Below are 15,338 nucleotides of genomic sequence, written 5' to 3' on the forward strand. Positions count from 1 at the left end.
TATTAACATTGTTAAAAAAAAAAAGTTTTTGCTTTTGACCAAAATTGAGTCATGGGCATGCTCTACTGTCAATAAAAATACAGTTCAAGAAAGGGTGTTCACACTTGAGGCCTAAATAAGAAACTTAAGAAATACATTGAAACATAGAAAGAAAAAAAAAGATTTACATAATCTTCACATTGTATATGTTCACTGGGTACCTGTTTTTGTCCACATTGTTATAGGGTCTCAGCCCACTTTTCATCATTATTTTTTATTAAGGAAATATATTTTTGTATATTTGAGTATGTGTAACACTACAGAGCTGCACACATACGGTAAGTGCAGCGAGCTGCACGTGCAGACTATATATTTAATTATTTAAGTAAATGGCAGCCATTGCAGTTTAATAATCACACTACGTCTTATAACAATTTCAATATTATTCCAAATAATCGTTCAGCCATTACCACCATCATAATATTGTTCAGAAAAGCAAAGCATGAGTTGGCAAAACTCTACATAGGACTGTGAAAGATTCATTTAGACGGTAAAAAAAATACAAAGACCACAGGTACCTCATCAAAGTCAGAGTAACAAAAACTTTAAGAAATAGTTCACCCAAAAATGAAGTTAGCCCCAGTCACCATTCACTGCCTCTTTTTTTATAAAAGTAAACAGTGACAGAGGGTAACATTCTGCATAACATCTCATTTTGTGTTCCACAGAAGAAAGAAAGTCTTAAGCCCTATTCGGACAGCAAAAGTTTCTCAGGGTGATGTCTGTAAAAGTAAATTTTCATGGATCCTCTGTGATAAAACTCATGTGTTCTGATGAAAATTAATTAACGGGGGACGAGCAAGACTTTTTGTCGATCACATGATTGTAGTTGCGCTTGTTATATGGCAAATCCATTGATACACTGTAAAAAATATCCTGTTGCTTTTACAAAAAAAATCTGGCAGCTGTGGTTGCCAGAATAATTATGTAAAAAACAGTTAAAATGTAAACCACTTTACAGAACAACCTGTACATTTTCAGTTTAAACTGGTTGAAATTTACACGCTGGCACTGTAAAATTCTGTTAATTTTACAGCAAAAAGAAATCATAAACATGCCTTTTGAAACTGTAAAAATCTGTTGTTTACTTTATAAGGTATTTGTAAATCACCATAGTAACTACAGAAGGCCACATGATGACATGAAGGTCATCAGTAGTGGCTCTTTCAGGAGCAATGACCAATAAATGTACAGAGACAGTGCTCAGTATCACTCACACAAACACTAAACACCATCATGGTAACACATGTGAGATTTAAATAATGCAGTAAACATTAACTAAATTACATCAAATATAACACAGAACACCCCAGTGTACGTAACTGATATAAAACATATGATGAAACATAACTATTCCCATGGGTCATGCAGGGAATTGTGGGAATGCCCGATTCATGTTTTTTTACTGTAATTTTAACAACAATGAATTACTGTAAAAACTACTGTATTGTCTTTTAAAATATATTAAAACATTTTACTGTATATTTTACAGTTAATATTTGTTAATCAATTAATATTTTATTTCTGTAGCATTTTTACAGTATTTTACTATTAAAATGTATTAAATGTTTTAAAGTGTATGTTTGGAATTACGCTAAAGTGAAAATACAAAAAGCATGAGGGAATCGTGAAGCAAAGCGCTGTGGACAATTACAATGTACATTTTCACATATGGAACAAGCCAAATTTCTTGCAAAGAGCAATTAAACTAATCAAGAAAATGTAGGGACAGGACTATTTATCAACACAGACAAATAAATCTATCAATGGGGGTACGCATGTTTCATCACCCGCATCAGCTCAGTTGCGCTACTCTCCTAAGTGCACGCAAGGAGATATAGAAGCCCACATATCAAGAACAGTAAAGATATTTAAAATTACATTTGAGGAAAGTAAAGATAATTAAAATTTAATTGGAGGAACTATGGTAAAAAAAAAAAAAAATCATATGTTTTATCTATCAAAATGACGGACATCATTTGGAATTATCTGTCAGTGTTTAAAAAGTGGAGGTGGAAATTAAACCTTTTAAATAAGATAGACATTAACACGGTAACTTTTCTGGGACTTCTCAACCCGTATATACACAAGTAAACGTTTCTACATTAAAATGTGATGTATTAAAATTGCATTGAATTGCTGCCATAATAATGGACCATTTCAAGTTTAAGTGATCTGGCTCTTGTTTTTCGTTCGTACTCACTGTGGTGGAGCGACTACGTAATTTTATTATTGTGAATTATTTAGACAATTTATTTTACACAATCCTACAACTTTCACAGCTGTCCATTACCATCAGAGCTGTTAGCATGCGCAGCGCAAATGTACGGCACTTACAGTAGCAGTGGTCAAAAAGGATTTTCAAAACCGCTTTTGGATTATAAACTCAGGGATGTGGATTCAGATGGTAATTAAACTACCAAACGACCTTGGTGTTTGTCAAAAACAGTAGATAATTTGGCCGGGAATTTTCTCGTGGGAAGTGGGAGAAAAACACAGACATTTCGGATTCTGACAGCAATAAAATCACTGAATACACCCTGTAAATGTTGGAATTACCTCACGTCTCCAAGTAAAATAATTGCCATCCGAAAAAAAATTGGGTGGACTATCTCTTTAAATTATGGACGGGTATTTTGGACATTTTGTCTACTCGAGTACTCTGACTAATTACTTGAGTTCTAAAGGTGCAATTTCATTTTCATAACTGTATATATAATTATATTGTGTATTGTATATAATGCATTGTGTCTTGTTGTTCCAGTGTATCGTCTATTCATTATTATAGGCTGTTATAAAATAGTGTTACAAAATGTACAAAAGATTGCATAATCAAAATATAATTAATCATATTTTGTCATTATGTGAATATTCGCCGCCCAACTCTGAAAGAGTGACTGTCTGAACCGTCCATTTTCAAATAACAGAAGATGCCATAACCATTGCATTTTAATACGTGTTAAGTTGAAGTTCAGTTAAAGATGATGCATAGTGTTCCATTTAACTGCGATCTGTCTAGTTGTTTGAAACACTCGACTGCTGTACACTGCCACATGCACCTGGTGTGTATGTGTAAGTGTGTGTCCAAATGTTCGCTCTTATGAGGAAAGCCACGATGCTCTGTATTGTTGTTGCTCTTTATTCTTGAAGCGTTCCATTCAACTCGGAGAGTCTGAATTTCCACCTTTCAACTGAGGAAAGTGCAACGGAATGACACTTTATATCAGATATCTAACTTGGAAACTCGAGTGGAAATATTCATTAATTTTGTCGAAATGCTGGTGTGTTACGTTACGCAGGGCAAGTAGGTTTACTCAGTGATAAACATTTACTTTTATTAAATAATATCCATAAACGAGTCAAAGTTCTTACATTAAATGATAATAAAACGTGTTTAGCAAACGTTTTGCAGAGACGGGAGTTCAAAACACAAAACGTGTTAATTACACTCTCTTTGTTTTGATTATTGTAAAGATAGCATTGCAGAGTCAGTTTGTTTGCCATGAGAAGTCTCTGATAATCAATGTACCCCTCAAACTCACAACCTAATCAATCTCAAAATTAAAATAAGCTCCCTCTTTGACACATTTGTGTTTAGTTGTCAGGTAATTGTCACTGGATTTCGAATTAAGTGAAAAGTCACATGCGTGATCACTATCGATCATCGTTTTCATGATTGCTGTCACATCCGAGTCCTCAAGTACTCGTGCCCATCCCTACATTAAATAAGCCAAAAATGAACATTTACTACTATTCTAGATACCTGTCTTTGAGTAGTCTATACATGACTGTAAAGGAATTGTTAACATGACTTTAAAGTAGGCTAAAAATGGGACATAGCTACTTGTCTCATCAACTGTAATTAATGCACTGAAGGAGAGCTAGGGCGGATATTAAGATTTTCAATGAATAATGACTTAATTTTCCATATGTTTCTCACCAAAAGCTATCATATAGGCCTATATTCAGATTTGGAATATAGCTCATGAGTAATATGGACTACTTTTATTTTGTTGCTTTTGCATCCTTTTTGAAGCCTGTAACCTCCAGTCCCCATTCACTGTAACTGCATGGAAAAAGGTACATTACCAGTACATTCTTACAAAGTTCCCCTTTTGTGATCCACAGAAGAAATAAAGTCATACAGATTTAGAACAGCATGGTTAAAGGTGAACTATTCCATTAACTATGTCTTCACAAACAGGAATGTTAAGCTTGAACTTTATTGCACAAATATTATTATTAACTGGCTTTTACCAGCATCCAAGATATCCACTTATTTTACTAATCTCGACTTCACTGAGAACATTGTTTACAAAAACTTATTTCACAGCTCTTTGAGAAGGCAAACAGAGCATATGTTACACTGAAAAAAAAAATCTAATGATAAAGTAGGCTCGGTATTAAAGTAATGGAGTGGGTTGGCAGGTACAGTATGTGGGTTACATGTCATCTTGATCTTAAGTAAGCTGTTCCTCCCAAAATACAAACATTTAGGACTTTTAAGCCCAGAACAAAGAGTCAAGATTGATGTAAGGAGAGAACCTGCTCAGTGGATTTGATTCAGCCATGCCTAACACTAACATTAAACTTAACACAAATACAATGGACCACTTTCAGTGCATTATACAATTAAAAAGTCTAACAGTGTCCCCACAGACAATAATATACTGTATCACAATATTTGGTGTAGCTAATGGGCTAATGACACACAGCATGCTTACTCAATACTCCTTAGTGTCATAAGGAATACTTATTCTAACATAACCATGAGTCACCTGACCTGTTGTTAGCCACAACATCATGCTGAAATTAAATAACGTAGCAAAAGCCCAAGGCATAAATGTATTATATTTAATAATCCAACATGACTGTGGGAGGAAGTCTATCCACATTTGACAAATGCTAAAAATAAAAATGAATCGGACCAGTCTTGTTCTTCTTAGACATCTCATAAATGCTTGAGATCCTTCTTGGGTATTCAATCACTTTAGAACTAAACAGCATCTTCTTTTCAAAAAGCACAAACATTGAATTTCAGGAGAAAGATTTACAGCAGATGAGATCATGGCTTGTTCCTCAGCCACATTAAGGATTTCAAACAGTGTATTTTAGACTAAACATAAACTACGAGGTAAGCAATCTGCCCGAGTCATCTTCTAATGACAATTACACTAATAATGTATCTGTAGAGCTTTGCTGAGCAAGGCTATTCTTAACATACAGCTCTCTTTTATTATAAAATATTTCACGTGTAGTGCTTGCAAGCACCTTCTATAAATGCAGATCTCATATAGGATGGTTATTTAGGAAAGAAGTATTTGTCATTTGCTATACTGCTGAGACGCGCCTTCGTTTACATTCATCATATGTGCATGCCTGCATGTAAACATTCAAGGGAATAAATAAAGACACAAAATGGAATCGTCAGCTCCCACCACCCCATCAGCGTGTGACATATATCCCCTGCTTTTTATATACGCACAAACCATTTTACTACATTACAGTGCATTGCAAATTCAACGGCCGCTGCTAAAGCATTGATAAGATAAAGCAGTAAATAAAACAGCAAACGTATTTTCACAGCCATCCCTACCTGTTCAGATGGCGAAAGACGAGATTCCCGTTGAAAATGCTGCTGCATTTAGGGAACTGTCGGAAACATGCGTGCGATATTTCTCTTTAAGAACAAATCAGATATAAAAAAAACGTAAACATAAATGGGGCTAACCGGGGCTAACCACGTCTATTCCCCGTATGTGCGGTTTTCTACTGCTCTTGAGTCCTGCAGTCAGTCGCTTTACTGAATTGTTTATTCAAGGTATCCCCGGCACTCTGCAATGCCAGCTTCACTCCTCCTACCCTCAGCATGGACGCTAGTGAGATCCGAATCCTGAACGAGTTTATTTTAATGACTCATTGGAACCGACTCGCAACGCGTTTCTGAATCACCTCCCAGTACCCGTACAAAAATGTTCGACGGCAACGACCGTTTTCACATTAAAAACAACAGTATCTACATGTATCACTTCACCTGAAACCATAACAATGAATATTAATCTCATTCAAACACGGCAAACTTTTAGAAATCTTTTTTTCATTCTGTTTATATTATTTATTTTGATGATAGTACAGCATTTATAAAACATTTTTTATTTTATTTAAATAGTAGTGAATGACACCAAGCTACCACATAGTTACAATTATTTTAGAATAAATTATAATAACCGTGGTCAATTTATGTACGGTTTAGGGGTAAAACTGTGGTTTGTATAAAACAGTTAATCATAAATAAATGAACAACCGTGTTATACTTAAGTTGCATTTTATAATTAAAAACGTAAATATAAAATGCCTTGCGGAAAATTTTAGGGAGACTTTTGTGTGATTAATCAAATGAATTGATGAATCATTTAATCTGGCTCAATGAAGTGAATTGTCCAAACAAACCGATTCACTTAGATCGGACTTCCCAATGCTAACGAACTATTTCCCTTAAAGTCACAGCTTAACTCTCTCTCTCTCTCTCTCTCTCTCTCTCTCTCTCTCTCTCTCTCTCTCTCTCTCTCTCTCTCTCTCTCTCTCTCTCTAACCCTGCACTTTAAATCAGATCATGAATTGTATGATCACATGTAACCAGCGTAGGGGTGGTACACACATGACACTGGGATTGTATTTATGGTATTATAGACTACTGTAACTTATGCATGTGATCTTTTTAAAAGAGCTTTTTCTTTCCTGTCATTTGCCTGAAACAAAATTATATATAATTTAATATATATATATATATAATAATGTTATATATATTATATAACAATGTTATATATATTATATAATAATGTTATATATATATATATATAATAATATATATATATATATATATATATATATATATATATATATATATATATATATATATATATATATATATATATATATATATATATAAACATCAAATGTGCAAAATGTAAGTCTATGCAGATATTTTGTTGTTGTTGTTATGGATATTATAATGACAAATGTTATCAAATGTTACCTCATTTTTCATTCCTCTTGTTGTAGCCTATAGTTTTTAGAAAAATCAAAGATATGATTTTGCTTGCTTTGGTTGTGAACATGAATGCTTGTTAAATGTCACAGCCCGCTTAGTTCAGCCTTTCTATGCTTTGAGAAATCACAGTTTTTACACAGCAAGTTCACACCTCTTGGGACCCCATATGACCAGCCAACAATTCTGGCTGAAGAAAACAAGCCCCACTGAGGTTGCAGATGGGCTATATCCTGATGGGACACAGTATCAGCCATCAAGTTTTTCACAGCTTTCTCTTGCATACAAAGAGATGTTAACATTCCAGCTGCCCCTCCTTGCTAGATACTCTCTCTCTCTCTCTCTGTCCCAAGACAGTCACATGTATCACGAGAAAAACCTTTTGCTCATGTATGTTGTAAACACACTTCACATTTTGAATGCTCCGACTTGTTGAAGAAACGGTTATGCATATTAGTTTAGGGAAAAACAGTTTAAAGGTATCACCCAAAATGACAATTCTGTCATCATTTTAAAACCTGTGTGACTTTCTTTTTTTCCTGCAGAACATAAACAGAGATGTTAGGCAGAAAAAACTTCAGTCACTATTTACTTTCAGTGCATCTTTTTCCATTAAATGAAAGTGAACGATGACATCCACGGAAGAAAGAACGTCATTTGGGTTAGAACAACATGAAGATTAGTAAAACGAATTGGGGTGAACTATCCCATTAAGAGATGGTCAATGCACAACATCCCAAAATTATAATGTTATTTGATTGTGAATATTTAAATAATTAAATCTACCAGCTCTGAGATTTTTATCACAGTGAAATTAAAGTAAAAGTAGTATACGTCCTTTAAATTATAATCTTGGGTTTAAATATAACACACATTTCCTCTGTGTGACTATAGAAAGAAATAGCAGTTCAAACATTGATCCTAGACCAGACAGCAGAGTCCAAAACAAAAGGACTTTGGCCCCAGCATGTGATGGTCACAAAGGGAAACTTTAGGTCTGCCAGGAGACAATGACCTTTGATTCCTCTGATTTCCCTTGAACTTTCAATGACCAGGAAGAGCAAAGGCTCCCTGGTCAGGCAGGTGCAAACAAGGATGTGGGGTGAGAAGCGCAAACGGCCATTTCGCCTTTGGACTGGAATACAAAGGCCACAGGTCTTGCCAAAGAGCCAATGTAGCAAGAAAAATTACAGTTTAACACAAAATTGACACAGTCACTGAAAGCAGGCACTGTGAAGTGAGAGTAAGTTGAATGCTGTCTAAGTGAGCAGAAAAAACTACTTATAAATAAACATATGACAGCAGCTAACAAAATAAATCTGTCACATTTATAATGTGTCGTTAACATAGGGCAACACTGCTACGTGATTACTTACATTAACCAGCAACAAGGATTTTGTTGAATTGCTGATGAGGATGTTTTGTCATTTTATCTCAAAGTGTTTTAAAAACCTTTGTTTGTGATGCAATTCATATGACAATGTCTATTTCCTCTAGCAAAATGTACAAAGGTTTAGCGCATATCATTTTTTACTGTAAACAATCAATTTAGCATATTGAGAAGCCTATAAGTTGCTATGTTATACTATGCTTTTAAATGAACTATTAAAGGTTAAAGGAATATTCTGTGTCCAATACAAGTTAAGCTCAGTCGACAGCATTTGTGACATAATGTTGATTACCACAAAAATGATTTTCACTCATCCATTCTTTTCTTTAAAAAAAAAAAAAGAAGCCAAAATCCATGTTACAGTGAGGTACGTACAATGGAAATGAATGGGGCCAGATTTTGGAGAGTTTAAAGTAGAGGTCAACCGATAGTGGATTTTGCAGATACCTATAAGGTGATGAAAAGTAAACGATTAATCGGCCGATAGTTTTTTATTATTATTATGATAGTTATTTATTAAATGATTAAAACAAATCGTAGTCTTTCCTTACTATGAATGGAAAAGACATTGCGGTTACAAGAGTCCAAAATAAATAAAACCCTAAAAGCAGTTTATTGTGCAAACCAACTCCTCCCCAAAAACTGGGTTTATAGCATGTGACTTTTATCTATAAACAAGCCTGAAATACATTGGGACTCATATTTTGAAATAACAGAGACTTGGCCACATTAAAATGCTCTATGTGTAAGTATACATCAAATTAATCTTTTTATAGCCAATATGTTCCCCAGATGAAGAGTTTTGTATATATATTTCACCAGATGGGGTTTATTGATGATGAATTGTAAAAATTAGGAATTAAAAAAATAAAACTATCAGCATAGATTTTTGCTGATAAAAGATGGTTTCAAAAAAGCAACTATCGGCACTGATTAATCGATAAAACAGACATATCGCTCTTCCTCTAATTTAAAGGCAGAAATGTGAGGCTTATACCTTTATACAAACACTTACATTAATTATTCTGTTAAAACTTGTGTATTATTTGAGCTATAAAGTTGTCATGTTTACAGTTATTTTAGGGTTTGTTGACATTATATCATCATGGCAATAAAATTGGCTTACACAGAAAAGGTTAGTAAGTGATTACTTTTGAAATAGTGAGTATTTTAATGTTTACGGATTGGCCCCATTCACTTTCATTTTAAGTGCCTCACTGGAACCCAGATTTTTGTTATTTTATAAAGAAAAGGATGAGACAATATCATTTCTTTTTGGTAATCAACATTATGCCACAAATGCTATCGATTGAGCTTAACCTATTAAACACGGACTATTCCTTTAAGACCAAAGTGCTCTGCAATATTTACATGGTGCATTATATCTTTTTATTTGTTCCTCTTTAAAGTGAGAGGGTGTTCCATTTAAACCATTTGGCAAAGCATTCAGTTTGCCCAAAGTAAATAATTGCTTGTTTTGGCCTATGGTTACTGTTCATATACACTTTGGCATTTCCTGTTCATTATTGTGCCAATTATTTGTTTTCGTTTAGAGTATGTCAATATCCTGACTGATTGGTTGATGGCACATAATAGTTTATCAGCGGCTTTTAGCTTGTTTGACTGTCTTCCTATGCAGTGGCCAAGGGAAGCACTGGGGCTTTTTGGACGCATGCTTGTTTGAGGTGAGACATTCTGTGGATTTAGGCCTTGTATCATAATGTAACCCTCGTTATTTCCCTGAGCAACGTAGATCAATAACTGCTGTTTATGCATGCAGCCCGCATACACTGCACTACATTTCAGAGAAAGTAAGGTTGCTATTATGGCCTCTTAAGGTCTAGCACAGCTTCAGCGTACAAAGAAGAGGCACTGAAAATAAAAGGCAAAAGTACTATCGAAATGTCTAAATGGATAAGGAATTATTATAGCCTTTCTTCTTTGTGCAAAAGAGAACTTGTTGTCAAATAATAGTTAAAATAAATCAGTTATTATTCATATCAGAGGACCATAAACAGTCATTTGCCTGAATTTAAAAGACATCACAAATGCATGACAAGAAACCTACTAGATATGGAAGAGGTTTGCTGCTTACAGGGATGATGGTTTTGCTGGCATTGAGGTCAAAGGTATAAGGGATCTCAAGAGACCAAATGAGAGGGAAGTGGAGGAGAAAGAACTTGAAAGTGGAGAGAGATAGGAAATAACCCCATGAGTGTATTACGCACGGGGTTGTGACTCATTGTGGCTTTCTGCGTTTGTGTGGCAGAATGGAGAGCGGGGGTGGAAGACTTGGTGTTTTGCAGAGGAAAGGCCTCACTGTGTGCACATTGTGCAGTCATGTGTGGCAAAACCACAGTTCATTTCTTACCCATGTATATTTTCCCAAATTTTCCCAAAGGAATTTTCAATTCTCATTGGCCTTGTTCCCTTTTTATTTGAAAGCTAAAGCATGGGAAATCATTGACCTAGCTTTGGGGACTCTAAAGGTTTAGGGATGTATGTGCTCTGCATAACCTGCTTTATAGTTTATGAAATGCACTGAATACTCAGAATGATCTCATTCGCATTTGTAGGTATTTTGAATGTAAAACGTACGACTAGATAGACACAAGGCTGATTTGAGGGGGGATGGGGATGTAACCCCCTTCGATTCATTCTGTTATGTATTACTTAGAACTAATCATGCAAGTAAAATATACACATTTCTACATTTGATAATTTTAAATAATAATAATATATTACTTTGACGAGCGTACAGTTACAACACATACATGTTTTTAACTAAAACATTTTCAGAATTCTCCCATAAAACGCTTTTGTGTGAAGAAAACCACTGCTTAAGCATCTTTCATAGAAACAATAGAGCCCAAACTTCCTTTACTAGTTTGTTTATTGGAGCAGAAAAAAATGCGTGTGTGACAGTGGGTAAGTGATCTAGAAAAAAACGTGATCATAATGCGGATTCCCCTTCTGTCGCTCTCTCCACGTTGTGTCGGAGAAGCGACACTAGGGGTCTCTCTTGAGCGCCGATATTCACCTCTGACCTATTGAAAAGGGCCAATGGGAGTTGGCAGTCAGTATTTGCATACCCGCCCCGGACATACGGGTATTTAAGCGGGGCAAATCACGGAAGTTTAGTCAGAAAATTTCTTCGAGCCGATGGTCTGTCTGCAGTTTGCTGCGAGTTACACACCACTCAAACGTTCCTGTTTTCCTCTGACGATCTGCATGCTGTTGGATCTTGACGGCGCACAACAGCGGCTTTCTCCTTCTCATTGCACGGCGTGCATTGTTGCCCCTGAGCGCTTCGACAGCGCAGACACATACACACACACTGTGTATTAAAAGAGTTTTTACTAAAAGAGTAATTTCCTCTAAAAGAGCAAACACAGCGGCGTTGAACGTCCTTTTAAGGACGCGTCTTTTTCAAGATGCCTTTCCGCCCCTGTGTCGTTCCTGGATGCGTAGAGTGCTCTCCGCTTCAGACGGCCACAGGCGCTGTCTCGTGTGTTTGGGCCGCGATCACACCGAGGCGGCATTTGTGGATGGTTCATGTTCTCACTGCGAGAACATGACCATGACCACATTGCGGTCGCGGCTTGCTTTCAACAGAAAGCAAGCCACCCCAGCTGCACCCGCATTGCTCCTTCTTCCCACGGGATTGAGGACGGTGCGGTTGGCGCTGGGGGCGATTTGGGGGCGGCAGCGGGTGCAGTTTCGCCGGGTAACCCCCCTCGAACCTCCCGTTCCCCGACACGCTCGCTGGTCTCCATCCACGCAGGCGGCGCACGCCCCCTGTCTCACGAACCCCCTCCAGGACCCGGAAGGCTCCCAAGCGTTCCTGAGACAGCCGACCCAGAGCCGAAGATGTTAGCTCTTGGTAAGACCACTCCGTCCCCCGGTGGAGGGCCGGGAGGAGAATCCTTTGTTTTTTCATTTGCCACACCCCTGACGGGGCTGTGGTACCCACATTCTCAATAAAAGAGCTATTTCCTTTGCCTCTGGGTCACCTGGCTCGCAAATGCCGCTTTCACGGCAATGTGCTTTCAGATCACAACAGTCCCGGTACACCGGACGCGGCGATCCCGCCTTCCGCCTGCCCACGACTGTCCCCCGGCCGGCCAGTTCAGACGAGTCCAGAGGACGCCAACATCAGACCTCCTCCTCAGTCAAGAACCCGCCCCTGCCGGGCGCTGGAGCAAGGTAAGTGCTTTGAGTCTATTCTCAGCACCTCAGCCTCAGGCCGCAACGGCCGCCCGACGCTGCATTACCTGTTCCGCCCGGCCGCGAGGCCCCGCCGGTACGCCCAAAATACTGCGTCCCTTTGGTGCCCCTAGCGCAGAGCTGGGAAGCGTGGTTTTCGCTTCCCAACGCATCACGCTGGCTGCACCGACCATTCGACTCGGTTATGCAATTCAGTTTGCCCGGCTCCGCCCCTTCAGGGGAGTCCGCTTTCCGCAGTACACGGCGAGCATGCCAGTTCCCTGCGCACGGAAATCACGACCCTCTTAGCCAAGGGCGCGGTAGAGCCCGTCTCTCCAACCGAAATGAGGAAGGGTTTCTACAGCCCTTACTTCATTGTACCCAAGAAAGGCGGCGCTTACTGACCAATCCTGGACTTGCGAAGTTTTCAATCGGGCCTTGTTAAAACTCCCGTTCAAAATGCTCACGCAAAGAAATATTCTGGCTGGCGTTCAGCATCTAGATTGGTTCGCAGCGGTAGACCTGAAGGACGCGTACTTCCACGTCTCAATTCTGCCACGACACCGACCCTTCTTATGGTTCGCATTCGACGGCCAGGCGTTTCAGTTCAAAGTCCTCCCCTTCGGCCTGTCTCTGTCCCCTCGCGTCTTCACGAAAGTCGCAGAGGCGCCCCTTGCCCCGCTACGAGTAGCCGGCATCCGTATTCTGAACTACCTCGACGACTGGCTAATCCTAGCACACTCTCGAGAGTTACTATGCACACACAGAGACCAGGTGCTCCGGCACCTCAGCCGCTTGGGGCTTCAGGTCAAGTGGGAAAAGAGCAAGCTCACTACGGTTCAGAGCATCTCTTTTCTCGGGTTGGAGTTAGACTCAGTTTCAATGACAGCACGCCTCACGAGCGAGCGTGCTCAGTCGGTGCTGGACTGCCTCACTTCCTTTAAGCCAGGCACAGTGGTCCCTTTAAAACTTTTCCAGAGGCTCCTGGGGCATATGGCGTCCTCCGCGGCGGTCGCGCCGTTGGGGTTGATGCATATGAGACCACTCCAGCACTGGCTCCAGACTTGAGTCCCGAGACAAGCATGGCACCACGGCACGCATCGGGTAAGGATCACCCCCGCCTGCCTCAAAACACTCCGACCCTGGACAGACCTCTGCTTTCTACGGGCAGGAGTGCCCCTGCAGCAGGTGTCCCGACGCGTTCTGGTCACAACCGACGCCTCCCGGTCCGGGTGGGGTGCCGTATGCAGCGGGCACGCAGCAGCGGGCCGTTGGAAAGGGGCCCCGCTGCGTTGGCACATCAATTGCCTGGAGTTGTTGACCGTCCTTCTTGCTCTCAGGAAGTTCCTCCCGTTAGTTCGGGACAAACATGTCCTCGTGAGATCGGACAGCACCACGGTGGTGGCGTACATATATCGCCAAGGCGGCGTACGCTCCCGCCACATGTCACAACTCGCCCGCCGACTCAAGTCGCTGTGTGCCACTCACATCCCCGGCAAGCTCAACGTCGTAGCAGACGTGCTATCATGACAACGCCTGCCCGGCGGGGAGTGGAGGCTTCACCCCCAGTCGGTCCAGCTGATTTGGGAATGGTTTGGCAAGGCCCAGGTAGACCTGTTCGCCACCAAGGAAACCTCCCACTGCCCGCTCTTGTACGCCCTAACAGAGGCTCCCCTCGGGACAGACGTGCTGGCACACAGCTGGCCCTCGGGGCTGCGCAAGTACGCATTTCCCCCAGTGAGCCTTCTTGCACCGGTGCTGTGCAAGGTCAGGGAGGACGAGGAGCAAGTCACGTTGGTGGCCCCCTACTGGCCCACTCGGACTTGGTTCTCGGAACTCAGGCTCCTCGCGACAGCTCCTCCCTGGCGGATTCCCCTGAGAAAGGACCTCCTCTCTCAGGGACGGGGCACGCTCTGGCACCCGCGCCCAGACCTCTGGAACCTCCACGTCTGGTCCCTGGACGGGACGCGGAAGAGCTAGCCGGCTTACCGGCGACCGTTGTGAATACAATCAACCAAGCCAGAGCCCCCTCTACCAGGAACCTTTACGCCCTAAAGTGGCGCTTGTTCTCAGATTGGTGTTCTTCCCGAGCCGAAGACCCGCAGAGATGCGCGATTAGGTCAGTGCTTCTGTTCCTACAGGAGAGGCTGAACAGGAGGCTGTCCCCGTCCACCCTCAAGGTGTATGTTGCCGCTATCGCCGCCCACCACGAGCCTGTAGACGGCAAGTCTTTGGGTAAGTACGACCTGATCCTCAGGTTCCTGAGAAGCACCCGGAGGTTGAATGGGGTTCAACCTCCGGAGGCTCGAATCAGGCCAGGCCTAGTTCCCTCCTGGGATCTCTCAGTAGTCTTGGCAGGACTCCAGAGACCTCCCTTCGAGCCGCTCGAATCAGTTGGACTCAGGGCCCTCTCTCTTAAGAGAGATCGCGCTCGCCTCCATCAAGAGGGTCAGGGACCTGCAAGCGTTCTCTGTCAGCGACACTTGCCTGGAGTTCGGTCCGGCAGATACGTCTGTGATCCTAAGACCGCGACCGGGCTATGTGCCCAAGGTTCCTACCACACCATTCCGAGATCAGGTAGTGAACCTGCAAGTGCTGCCCCGGGAGGAGGCAGACCCAGCCCTTTCGTTGCTGTGTCCATTGCGCGCCCTGCGC

General features: G+C 40.8%; 1 protein-coding gene across 1 annotated transcript in view; it reads right to left on the reverse strand.

The window, feature by feature from the left end:
- The window catches only part of LOC127630124 (nuclear receptor-interacting protein 1-like), a 56,876-nt gene extending 51,014 nt beyond the window's left edge, over positions 1 to 5,862 (reverse strand). Inside the window, exon 1 of the mRNA XM_052107562.1 lies at positions 5,636 to 5,862. The gene's annotated coding sequence lies outside the window, so the exon portion shown is untranslated. The remainder of the gene's footprint in view (positions 1 to 5,635) is intronic.
- Positions 5,863 to 15,338: the final 9,476 nt, after the last annotated feature.

The sequence above is a fragment of the Xyrauchen texanus genome, chromosome 36 (assembly GCF_025860055.1).
Source record: "Xyrauchen texanus isolate HMW12.3.18 chromosome 36, RBS_HiC_50CHRs, whole genome shotgun sequence".
Classification (NCBI taxonomy): domain Eukaryota; kingdom Metazoa; phylum Chordata; class Actinopteri; order Cypriniformes; family Catostomidae; genus Xyrauchen; species Xyrauchen texanus.